The following is a 13,746-nucleotide window of genomic DNA, read 5'->3' as shown; positions in this document are numbered from 1 at the left end:
TTTTGAGAGTTTGAACATTCATAAACATCAAAGTGTCCACTACTCAAATCGTCACCTGTGAATCTAAGATGTTTAAGAGGCATTGGGGGTTGTCCAAAGGTGTAAAATATTTGGCCATTTCGGTACACTTGAAAGCGACAACCGAACAATTCAGCGGCAGCCATCAATTCACATGCAGAACCATAGGTGAAGGGCTTAAGCATTTCACTCTTATAGTGCTCCTGTGTAGCATAATTATCTCCTGTACCATCATCAGTCCACACCTTGAACCTGTCCCAGTCATTCAATACATAAGACACAATGTTCCTCCGGATATCAAGAGTGAGCCTGATCTGTCCGTGCAATATGTAACACAGAGAATGGAAAAGGCAGGCGCCATCTCCGGGCATAGAAATCACTCGGTAAGTGACAGTTCTTTGATCGATGGTGATCACCTTGATAGACATGTTAATGGGGGTACGGTTGGAACGATAAAGGAAATGGGTACCTGAACAATGTAAACTAAGTCTAAAATACCTATACAATAACTATAATTGTAATAAATGAACAATAAAACAGCTGAGAAGACATGGATTAAATAAAAAGGCTGCAGTTATCAGCAGGGAGACGTGAATACTGTGGCGAAGCAAGGAAGGGAATGAAGAGACCGGCGTGACGGACGGTCTTATATAGGCAGGCAGCCAACAATGTAGGAGGCGTGGGGATGGGGGACCCAACGCTGCCTCACATGGTGACCGAGCTGCAGGCTATGGACATATATATGTATGTAAGTAGGATTCAGTTAGCGTTGGGAACCTGTGTACCAAATTTCTTGAAGATGGGCCGATAGGTAACAGAGACCGTTGCAAAGTTAAATATGGCGGCCGACAGTGGTGTCATACCACAGAAATAAGTACATACATCGGTTTCGGTTAGCGCAGGGAAGCCACCTACCAAATTTCGTGAAGATGGGGCCATAAATAAGAAAGTTTAACATGGCGGACGTTGTCGACCATTATAACTGTTACGCGTAGAATTTCTAAATGAAACATCCTTAACTTCTGTAAGTACGCTGTAAGGAATGAGCCTGCCAAATTTCAGCCTTCTACTTACACGGGAAGGTGGAGAATTAGTGACGTTAGAAAGTTCAATATGGCGGCCGACACTGGCGTCATACCACCGAAATAAGTACGTACATCGGTTTCAGTTAGCACAGAGAAGCCACCTACCAAATTTAATGAAGATGGGGCCATAAATAAGAAAGTTTAACATGGTGGACGTTATCGACCATTATGACCGTTACGCTTAGAATTTCAAAATGAAACCTGCTTAACGTATGTAAGTAAGCTATAAGGAATGAGCCTGCCAAAATTCAGCCTTCTACCTACACGGGAAGTTGGAGAATTAATGATGAGTGAGTCAGTGAGGGCAACAAAGACCATTTGAAAGTTCAATATGGCGGCCGACAGTAGCCTCATACCACCGAAATAAGTACGTACATCGATTTTGGTTAGCGCAGGGAAGCCGCCTAACAAATTTCGTGAAGATGGGGCCATAAATAAGGAAGTTTAACATGGCGGACATTGTTGACCGTTATGACCATTACGCGTAGAATTTCGAAATGAAACCTGCTTAACTTTTGTAAGCTACCTGTAAGGAATGTGCCTGCCAAATTTCAACCTTCTACGTACACGGGAAGTTGGAGAATAAGTGATGAGTGAGTCAGTCAGTCAGTCAGTGAGTCAGCGAGGGCTTTGCCTTTTATTAGTATAGATATCTTAGGTTGCATTACATTGGAAGCAGACCTAAAGGCAGACACATTGCATGATAAAATGTTAATTTTTTTAAGTTCCTTGAAAACCAAGAGGAGAAAGGAGGTGTTTATAAGGAAGGGAATATCTGGCACACCTTACATGTGTTATTTCTATAGATATCTTCACTAGGAAAAGTTGTTGCAGAAAATTAGACAAAACTCCGGGCGTGTGTCTGGCATTTTTTCAACCTAAGTATCAATGTGTTTGGGTGTTAATTTTCATATTAAATTTTATAAAAGAAGATGAAATCTGCTAACAAAAACATAAGAACATAATACATGGGCTGCAGGAATATTGAATCTGTAAGAATCCATAGTTAATGTTTAAAAGGTAAATGTACACCAGACTTTATCGTGGGAGCTTATTCATTTCTTTCATTTCATTTTTTGAGCATTTGGTATAGTTTTGTATATGCTGAGATGGGATGCCACTATTAGTATCTAAGGTAAGAGTGGAATTTGACTATTCATAGTATACTTTTTTCATCAATCTGTGCAAAGCACACACTTCTTTTATATTAAAAGTGAACATCAGAAGCATCTTTCAAGATTAGAATTGAATATAATACAAGGAGGATTGGACCCTAATTGTGAATGATGCCATATAGCTTTGACATCACTTGTTTTTGGACTGCACCATTTTCGGTGAAGATATTTGCTTATCTATTAGACAAAGTTGAACAAGTAATCATTTCCAATCCCTTTACAACAGAATCTGGGGGAACATGGGATGGGATTGAGTACCTGTCAATAAACTCACTGTGATTTCTTACACGACATTTTAGTGGGATGAATAACTTTACTGAACTAGAAACATTCTGATGCACCCTCCATAACTCAGTGGGAAAGAAACATTTGATACTAGCCAACCTGTGGCGTAGCATACGCTGCATATAATTATTTATTGATAAGTGAACACTTTTGAGTTTATGCCGAGGCATGCCAGTAGGAGTAAGACTATTAAGAAATTCTTCGGGGAATGCAAGTTGATCTGCAGGATCATCTGTGACGATGGAGTCAACGCTGGTGAAAGTTACTTCGTCGTTAGGGATAAGTTTCAGCACCTGTTCATTAAGATGTAGTCAGTCTTCGTTGGTGATGCTTAATATAGCTCGTGTACTGAGTAGTTCCAGAATGACAGTTGAGAAGTCAATGTCGCCATATAATTGCCTCAAGAGTGATCTTGGAAGATTCCAAAGGGTGAGAGTTGGCAGGTGGGGTCATGTCGTGCGTTCCCCATGACGTGGGAGTAGGGTTAGAGTGGGCGTTCGTGGCTCTTTCGTGCGTAACCCATGGGCGAGGCTCTGTTACAGTTGGCGGGCGGGGCTCTGTGAGTTGGCGGTCGTGGCGGGCGGGGCTCTGTGAGTTGGCAGTCGTGGCTCTCTGTCTTGCGTACAGTGAAAAGTTAACGTGGCTCAGAGGTACATGTAGACTTTTGCATAGACGAAAGCGACTGAGGCTGTGTTTGGTGAGTTGTTGCGTGCGGGCATTTGAGTAAGCAATGCACATGCCTCGAGAGCGACGTTGGACGACGGTTACAGTTGATGTGCGTGGCTCTGTTGTGCATATCCCATGACGTGGTAGGAGGGTTAGAGTTGGCGGACGGGGCTCTGTGAGTTGGCGGGCATGGCTCTCTGTCTTGCTTTCACTGTCTTGCGTGCCATTAGTGAATTATATATATATATAGATTAACTAAAAACTAGATATTTTTTAACATGATACTAAATAGGCAGGTAGGTTATTTTTTCTTAATCTGGCAAAATTCATTAATGATATTCTAAAATAAATTTTATGGGCTGCTTAAAACCCTTTTTTTAAATCCACTTAGACTAATCAAAATGAAGCAGACTAGCATAATGTTCTTTTCATTTATCACTAACTCTCAGTATGGGGATCTGTGTGTAGTTTTAAATGGAGTTTAGGTAAATGTAGTTAAGGTTGATAGACCTCAACTTTGTATGTGATTTACTGGATTGATAATATTTCCGATTGGATTTGTTTTTTATCAAATACTAGCAAAATACCCGTGCTTCGCAGCGGAGTAGTAGTGTGTTAAAGAAGTTATGAAAAAGAAAAGGAAACATTTTAAAAATAACGTAACATAATTGTCAATGTAATTGTTTTGTCATATGAGTGTTGCTAATATATATATATATATATATATATATATATATATATATATATATATATATATATATATATCTATACTAATAAAAGGCAAAGCCCTCACTGACTGACTGACTGACTGACTCACTCACTCACTTACTCAACACTAATTCTTCAATTTCCCGTGTAGGTAGAAGGCTGAAATTTGGAAGGCTCATTCCTTACGGCTTACTTACAAAAGTAAAGCAGGTTTCATTTCGAAATTCTACACATAACGGTCAATAACGTCCGCCATGTTGAACTTTCTTATTCATGGACCCATCTTCACGAAATTTGGTAGGCGGCTTCCCTTCGCTAACCGAAACCAATGTACATACTTATTTCGGTGGTATGATGCCACTGTCAGCCGCCATATTGAACTTTCCAACGTCACTAATTCTCCAACTTCCCGTGTAGGTAGAAGGCTGAAATTTGGAAGGCCCATTCCTTACGTCTTACTGACAAAAGTTAAGCTGGTTTCATTTCGAAATTCTACGCATAACGGTCATAACGGTCAACAACGTCTGCCATGTTGAACTTTCTCATTCATGGCCCCATCTTCATGAAATTTGGTAGGCGGCTTCCCTCGCTAACTTGAAACCAATGTACATACTTATTTCGGTGGTATGACGCCACTGTCAGCCTCCATATTGAACTTTCCAACGTCACTAATTCTCCAAATTCCCGTGTACATATTGCACGGCCATATCAGGCTCACTCTTGATATCTGGAGAAACATTGTGTCTTATGAATTGAATGACTGGGACAGGTTCAAGGTGTGGACTGATATATATACTATATATATATAGATATATAGATATATAGTGTGTGTAATATAGATAGATAGATAGATAGATATATAGATAGATAGATAGATAGATAGATAGATAGATAGATAGATAGATAGATAGATAGAATTTGTGTGTATGTGTGTATGTATGTACAGTATGCATGTGTATATATATAGAGAGAGATATATAGATATATATAGATATATATATAGAGATATTAGATATATATAGATATAGATATAGATATATATACTGTATATATAATGTGTGTGTTTGTATGTGTATATATATATATATGACAGCAACACTCATAACAGTGACAAAACAATTACATTGACAATCATGTTATGTTATTTTCAAAATGTTTCCTTTAATTTTTCATTACTTCTTTAACACACTACTATATATATACACACACACACATATAAACATATATACATATACTGTACATATATACATACTAGCAAAAATACATGCACTTCGCAGCGGTGAAATACTGCCTTAAAATTTTTATTAAGAAGAAAATTAAACCTTTTTAAACTAAGGGAAAATATATCAATAATTATTTGTTTGGATCTCCTTGTATACCACATTTTGAGTTCAGCCCTCCGGTTGTAATATGACCAAGCTGTGCGCTAAGCTTACTCTTGAGCATGCAACGTACAGTTGGCCATGTGAACAGTAATCTTGTTTCAAATCTCACAGCTTGGATTGCTGCTGTCATAATCGGTTTGAGTTTCATGGTTTGCTTCAATTATGACAGTATTTGCAGGACTTGTGTTGAAGTGACATTCGGCATCTGTCAAGCATTGTAAGCATACAACCGGTTTCATCGATAACTTCACATCCAGCTTTTGAGAGTTTAAACATTCATAAACATCAAAGTGTCCACTACTGAAATCGTCACCTGTGAATCTAAGATGTTTAAGAGGCATTGGCGGTTTCGAAAGGTGTAAAATATTTGGCCATTTCTGTACACTTGAAAGCGACAACCGAACAATTCAGCGGCAGCCATCAACTCACATGCAGATGCATAGGTGAAGGGCTTAAGCATTTCACTCTTATAGTGCTCCTGTGTAGTATAATTATCTCCTGTACCGTCATCAGTCCACACCTCGAACCTGTGCCAGTCATTCAATATATAAGACACAATGTTCCTCCAGATATCAAGAGTGAGCCTGATATGGCTGTGCAATATGTAACAAAGAGAATGGAAAAGGTAGGTGCCATCTCCGGGCATGGAAACCAAAAAAGACAATAACTATAATTGTAATAAACGAACAATAAAACAGCGGAGAAGCCGTGGATTAAATAAAAAGGCTGTAGTTATCAGCAGGGAGACGTGAATCCCGTGGCGAAGCAAAGAAGGGAATGTAGAGACCGGAACGACGGACGGACGGCCTTATATAGGCAGGCAGCCAACAACATGGGGGGCGTTGGGATGGGGGACCTAACGCTGCCTCACACAGTGACCGAGCTGCAGGCTATGGACGTATATATGTACGTAAGTAGGATTCAGTTAGCATTGGGAACCCGCGTACCAAAATTCTTGAAGATGGGCCCATAAGTAACAAAGACCATTGAAAAGTTCAATATGGCGGCTGACAGTGGCATCATACCACCGAAATAACTACGTACATTGGTTTCAGTCAGCGCAGGGAAGCCGCCTACCAAATTTCGTGAAGATGGGGCCATAAATAAAGTTTAACATGGCGGACGTTGTCGACTGTTATGACCGTTACACGTAGAATTTTGAAATGTAACCTGCTTAACTTTTGTAAGTAAGCTGTAAGGAATGAGCCTGCCAAATTTCAGCCTTCTACCTACATGGGAAGTTGGAGAATTAGTGACGTTGGAAAGTTCAATATGGCGGCCAACAGTGGCGTCATACCATCGAAATAAGTAAGTACATCGGTTTCGGTTAGCGCAAGGAAGCCGCCTACCAAATTTTGTGAAGAAGGGGCCATAAATAAGAAAGTTCAACATGGCGGATGTTGTTGACCGTTATCAACCGTTATGACCGTTACGTGTAGAATTTCGAAATGAAACCTGCTTAACTTTTGTAAGTAAGCTGTAAGGAATAAGCCTGCCAAATTTCAGCCTTCTACCTACACAGGAAGTTGGAGAATTAGTAGTGAGTTAGTGAGTGAGTAAATGGCAGGCTCATTCTTTACAGTTTACTTACAAAAGTTGGGCAGGTTTCATTTCAAAATTCTATGCGTAATGGTCATAACTGGAAGCTATTTTTCTCCATATACTGTAATGGAGTTGAGCTGGATGACCGTGGGGGGACGGAGTTTCGTGTGACGTCATCACGCCTCCCACGTAATCACGTGAACTGATTATCAACGCAGTACATAGAAAACCAGGAAGAGTTCAAAAAAGCGCTGAAGAAAACATGCATTATATAATTGAGAAGGCAGCGAAACAATAAAAAGTGAGCGACTGACATATACAACCATATTAATGAGTGCTGCTACTTCAGAAACAAAGCACGGTGTAAACCTAAAGTTTAAATTAAGTTCATAGACAGGCTGCATTGGTGTTTGTAATTTAGTGCCTGCCCAAATAAAGGCCTTCCGTCAGCGCAATCCAATAGAAACACTGCCACTAAATATTAACGGGTGAAGGACTGTGCTTATGCAGAGGAAGATGAGATGGTCAGGGTGGTGTTTGGCACAAACTCAGCGAAACTGCGAGAGAAACTTTTAAGTGCCGGGTCTTAGCTAACATTAAATACAGCCATGGACATCGCATGAGATGCACCAGCACAGCTGGGAACCTTCAATGCATGTACACCAAGCGGCTCACTTGAACTGACGCAGTGCACAGACAAAAAGCAACAGTTCCAAAGAGCGCTGAACAAAAACCGAATTACACAATTGAGAAGGCAGCAAAAAAATATGAAGCGTTTGATACATACAAGCATATTCATAAGTGCAGCTACTGCGGAAACAAAGCACATGGTGGAAAAAGTCAATGTCCCGCTAAAGGAAGACAGTGTAAAAAAAAACCTGTGCATGCAGTGTGTCACGTCTCAGATAAAGAGGAAGACGAGCTGTTTATTGATGCAGTAAGAAACAAATCGATGAATGAAACCTGTTATCTTTACACCGATTGACAAACACGGAATGTAACTTGAACACAACACATCCTACAAACACGAACCTGATTGAAAGAAATAATGATAATCAAATCCTTGATGACAGAAACACTCATAACACAACATATTGACAATCATGTTACGTTATTTTTAAAATGTTCCCTTTTCTTTTTCATAACTTCTTTAACACACTAATTCTCCGCTGCGAAGCGCGGGTATATATATATATGTATATATATATATACCCCGATCTACATACTCTCAAATAGACAAACCACATACCATGGCGCAATGGTAGAGGCTTCGCCTCTAGCGCCGACGTCCGAGGTTTGATTCCCGAGAAAGGGTGCACTGAGTATGTATGCATGCTTCCTGATTCATTTTACCCTCACATCCCCTTGGTTTGAGACGTATGAAAAAATATCACGGTTAGCGAGAAAGACAGATCACCAATTGAAGCTTTATGAATAATGGATACTTTATTCGCCATCAATGATTGTTTTGGTAAAGCCATATATGTATTAATTAGATGAACGGTAAAAAAGTAAGAGCAAGGAGACGGTGATTTATTGAGGCACGCAGGTGAAACCACAATAGCACACGGGCTCGATGCGTTGGTGCGCGTCAACTCGATCTGAATTGCACGATCACATTCGAAAAAATATATCTTTTCAAGTTCTATTTAGTCGACACAAATATCTTTGGTTGGAATGTAAGTAATTTACTCTTCACATTTGTATGGTGAAAAATTTATGCAATGATGCCTACATTTAACTTACATTCCTACCAAAGATATTTCTGTCTACTAAATAAAAATTCCTTCTATTTAAAATTTAAATAGAACTTGAACAGATACGATAGTTCATAATATCCATGCAGACTTGCACGTAAGAGTGGGAGTCATCAGTTTTAACAAACAGCGTATTGCACTGATATGAAATACCCTACCCATTTAATTATTTAGGAATGGATAAATAAATTAAGATTTTGTACAAATAATGTTTTTCATTTCTTCCTTGATGGATTCTGGCACCCCCAGCAACAGTTGCTCGCACCCCAAAGAGTGTATATATATATATTGTAAAAGATGGAGCAGGAGACAGCAAAGAGGTTTGGGGTTCTCCGGCCCCGTATATTGTCGGGATTCCACAATAAAAAAAAAACACAGGTCAAAAGCATAAACAATAAGTTGTTCATAAGCGTGGCCTTGAACCGTATGCGTCAGCCATTTTATAGGGAGGAGCCGGAAGTGCAAGAATGCTGGGAAGGACCGTGAGGGAGGACGGGAAGGATGACATTATGGCAAGATGGCGGAGGAAGGGCAGAAGTGCCGTACTGCGGTCAGCCGTCCAGCTATGGCGGAGGGAGGTCTTTTTCCTATGAGGAAGCAGAGGGAGAAAGTTAGTACCCCGCCATTCCCTGCCGGGCGAACACGTTCCCAAGTCGCGCCGAATCCGTCCAGCGGCCTCCTACTGCGGCGTGCGTGACATGATCCCCAGCCCACAACCGTCAGGTGAGGCGGACCTAACCGAGAGAGTCGTGAACCCGAGAGAGGGCATCGGCATTGGCCTGAAGGGTGCCTCGCCGATAAGTGACAGCGAACTTATACGGTTGTAGGTCCAGAAACCATCTGGTGACCCGCGGATTTGACTCCTTGTGCAGGGACATCCACTGAAGAGCAGCGTGATCAGTCACCAGAGTGGTTCGCGACCACCAACAGGTAGTAACGGAGATGGGTCACTGCCCACTTAATGGCCAAGGCCTCCCTCTCCACTGCAGCGTACGGGTCTCCGGTCCATCAGTTTCGGCTTAGATACATTACGGGGTGCTCGACACCATCGGCGCTTTTTAACACGGCGCCCAGGCCTGTGTCCGGCGTCGGTCTGGAAACAAAAGGGAGCCCAAAATCGGGCGACCTCAACACAGGTGCCGGCGTTAGGGCCTTCTTTAGGTCACTGAATGTTGTTCCGCCTTTGTTGGTCCACACCACGCAGGGGAGCACCCTTCTTTGTCAAGTCAGTCAAGGGTGCTGCTCTTTCGGAGAAAGCGAGGAACAAACCGCGGTAGTAACCGCTAACCCCAAGAAAGCCTACACCTGCCTCTTGGTATTCGGACGGGGCCATTCCAAGATGTCTTTAATTTTAGAGCACTGGGGTGCACCTGTCCCGTCCCGTCCTTTTAGAACAAATCACAGCACAGAAACTGCACTCGTTAAAGTAGTAAATGACTTGCGGTAAATGCAGACAGAGGCCATTTATCTGTTCTCATCCTCTTAGATCTGAGTGCTGCATTTGACACCATTGATCACAACATTCTTAGAAATCGCCTTAGTCAATGGGTGGGCCTCTCTGGCAGTGTCTTAAATTGGTTTGAATCCTACCTGACAGGGAGAAAATATTTTGTTAGTTGTGGGAATTACAACTCGAAGACACATGATATCCGATATGGTGTTCCACAAGGCTCTATCCTGGGTCGCTGTTATTCTCAATCTACATGCTTCCGTTAGGTCAGATTATCTCAGGGCACAACGTGAGCTACCACAGCTATGCTGATGACACACAGCTGTACTTATCAATAGCACCTGATGACCCGATTCTATTGATTCACTAACACAATGTCTGACTAGTATCTCAGAATGGATGAATAGTAATTTTCTCAAGTTAAATAGAGAAAACTGAAATTTTAGTGATCAGCAATAATGGATACAATGAGGCTATTAGAAATAAACTGGATACATTAGGATTAAAAGTCAAGACGGAGGTAAAAAGCTTAGGGGTGATTGTTGACTGTAATCTGAATTTTAAATCACATATTAATCAGATCATTAGGACAGCATTTTTCACTTAAGAAACATAAGTAAAGTTAGACCTCTTTTATCACTGAAAGATGCTGAGAAATTAATTCACGCTTTTGTTTTCAGTCGACTAGATTACTGTAGCACTCCTCTCAGGACTACCCAAAAAGATATAAATCGTTTGCAACTAGTGCAGAATGCAGCTGCTAGAATCCTAACTAGGAAAAGAAAATCAGAACACATCTCTCCAGTTTTGATGTCACTACACTGGTTACCTGTGTCATTCAGAATTGACTTTAAAATTCTGCTTATGGTTTATAAAGCCTTAAATAATCTCAAGCCCCATCTTATATATCGGAATGTCTGACACCTTATATTCCAAATCGTAACCTCAGATCCTCAAATGAGTGTCTCCTTAGAATTCCAAGAATAAAACTTAAAAGAAGTGGTGGTGGCCTTCTGCTGTTATGCACCTAAAATCTGGAATAGCCTGCCAATAGGAATTCGCCAGGCTGATACAGTAGAGCACTTTAAAACACTGCTGAAAACACATTACTTTAACATGGCCTTTTTATAACTTCATTTTAATCGTAATTTAACTTAATCCTGATACTCTGTATGTTCAATTCATCATAACAACTATTCATGGTGGCTCTAAAATCGGTACTGACCCCTACTCTCTTTTCTGTTTCTTTTTCCGGTTTCTTTGTGGTGGTGGCCTCGCCACCTCCACCTACTCAAAGCTTCATGATGCTCCAACAATGATGGACCGGATTAAAAGGAAGAAGTCTACGTGACCATCATCATCATCAAGCCCTAAATCCTAAATCCAAAGAGGACTGTTTCATTTATGTTAGGTAGAATGCCCAGAGGGGACTGGGGTCTCATGGTCTGGAATCCTACAGATTTTATTTTTTCTCCAGCCGTCTGGAGTTTTTGTTTTTCTGTCCCCTGGCCATTGAACCTTACTCTTACTCGATGTTAATGTTGATTTATTTTTTATAATTATGTCTTTCATTTTCTATTCTTTAATATGTAAAGCACTTTGAGCTACTGTTTGTATGAAAATGTGCTATATAAATAAATATTGTTGTTGTTGTTGTTGTTGTCCCACTAGATAGCCTAAATATTTGGCCTCCTTTAAGCCAAAAAAACATTTCCGTGGGTTGATGCAGGAGGCCGGCTCCACCCAGTGTTCTGAGGACAGCCGATACCTGCAATAGATGTTCCTCCCAGGTGCCAGGATAGATGGCGCGTCATCCAGGTAGGCGGCACTATAGGACTGGTGGGGCTTCAGCACTCTATCTACCAGGCGTTGGAAAGTCGCGGGGCCCGTGCAGTCCAAATGGGAGTACCTTGTATTGCCAGTGCCGCTAGGGTGCTAAAGGCTGTTTTTTTTTTCAGGGATGCTGTTAAGGGAATTTGCCAATACCCTTTAGTCATATCCAGCATAGTCAAATATCGAGCCGTACCCAGCCTCTCAAGGAGGTCATCAATGCGGGGCATAGGATAGGCATCGAACTTGGAGACTTGGTTCCAGGCGTCTAAAGTCATTGCAAAATCTCCAGGAGCCGTCGGGCTTGGACCGAGAGGCGATAGGACTGGACCAGGGGCTATGACTTTCCTCTATTATGTCCATGTCAACATTCGTTTGTATCTCTAGTTCTACCTCCGTGCGTTTTGCCTCCGGGAGTGTATAGGGCCTCTCCGGACGATCACCCGGGGTCCATGACAATGTCATGGGCAATCAACGAGTCCGGCCAGGTGACTCGCTCACTACTTGGGGATGGCGGAGTGTTTGTGTTAACTCCTGCGCTGCCTGGGGTTAGCTCTTCACGAGGTTAAGGGCAGTTACAGCTGTAAAAGGGAGAGTGACCTATGGGGCTCCTCCCTTTCTTTCAAGGTTTCCACAAGTTGATATGATAGATCCTCTCACTTTCGATTACGACGATTGGATTGTTTTACCAGATAATCGACGAGGCCCTTTCTCTCCTTAACCTCGTAAGGTCCTTGCCAGTGAGCGAGCAATTTAGAGTGGGAGGTTGGGGCGAGCACCACGGGCCTGCGCTGCTTGCGCACGCAGTCACGCGTGATCTTTGAGGATTGGCCTGATTTTTGTGAGCCGGTCACGCGCAGTAACGCTTCGTTACTCAATATGTTGGAGGAAGGAAGGGCTCCGCCTCCCAGCCCTCTTTTAGGATGTCAAAATTCCTGGGGTTGGCGTCCATATAAAAGTTCAAATGGGAGAAGCCTGTGGAGGCCTGAGGTACCTCCCGATAAGCAAACAGCACTGGCGGTAGAAGCTGGTCCCAGTTCCTACCGTCCGCGCTGACTACCTTGCGAAGCATCTGCTTAAGCGTCTGATTAAAGTGCTCGACCAGCCCGTCAGTTTGAGGGTGATAGACAGACGCTTTCAGGTGCTTTATTCTCAGTAATCTGGCCACTTCCTGAGAACGTATCCGAGGTGAAGGGTGTACCCTGGTCGTAAGGACTTCCTTGGGTATACTCACTCTAGAAAATACATTAACTAACTCCCGTGCGATGGTTTTAGTATTAGCGGAGCCGGGGAACAGCTTGTGGGTAGCGGTGGCGTAATCCACCATGACTAATATATATATGTAGCCACGGGTAGAGGGTTCCAAGGGTCCTACTAGGTCGACCCCTATTCTGTCAAAAGGGACATCAATGAGGAGAATAGGGACAAGAGGAGCGCGGTCCCTCCTAGGAATCTGGCGAATCTGACAGTCCGGACAGGACTGGCAGAAACGCCGGACCTCCTCAACAGTGGCGTCATACCATCGAAATAAGTAAGTACATCGGTTTCGGTTAGCGCAAGGAAGCCGCCTACCAAATTTTGTGAAGAAGGGGCCATAAATAAGAAAGTTCAACATGGCGGATGTTGTTGACCGTTATCAACGTTATGACCCGTTACGTGTAGAATTTGAAATGAAACCTGCTTAACTTTTGTAAGTAAGCTGTAAGGAATAAGCCTGCCAAATTTCAGCCTTCTACCTACACAGGAAGTTGGAGAATTAGTAGTGAGTTAGTGAGTGAGTAAATGGCAGGCTCATTCTTTACAGTTTACTTACAAAAGTTGGGCAGGTTTCATTTCAAAATTCTA

Source organism: Polypterus senegalus, chromosome 1 (assembly GCF_016835505.1).
Source record: "Polypterus senegalus isolate Bchr_013 chromosome 1, ASM1683550v1, whole genome shotgun sequence".
In the NCBI taxonomy this organism is placed as follows: Eukaryota; Metazoa; Chordata; class Cladistia; order Polypteriformes; family Polypteridae; genus Polypterus; species Polypterus senegalus.
Note: the sequence above shows the minus strand (reverse complement) of the source record.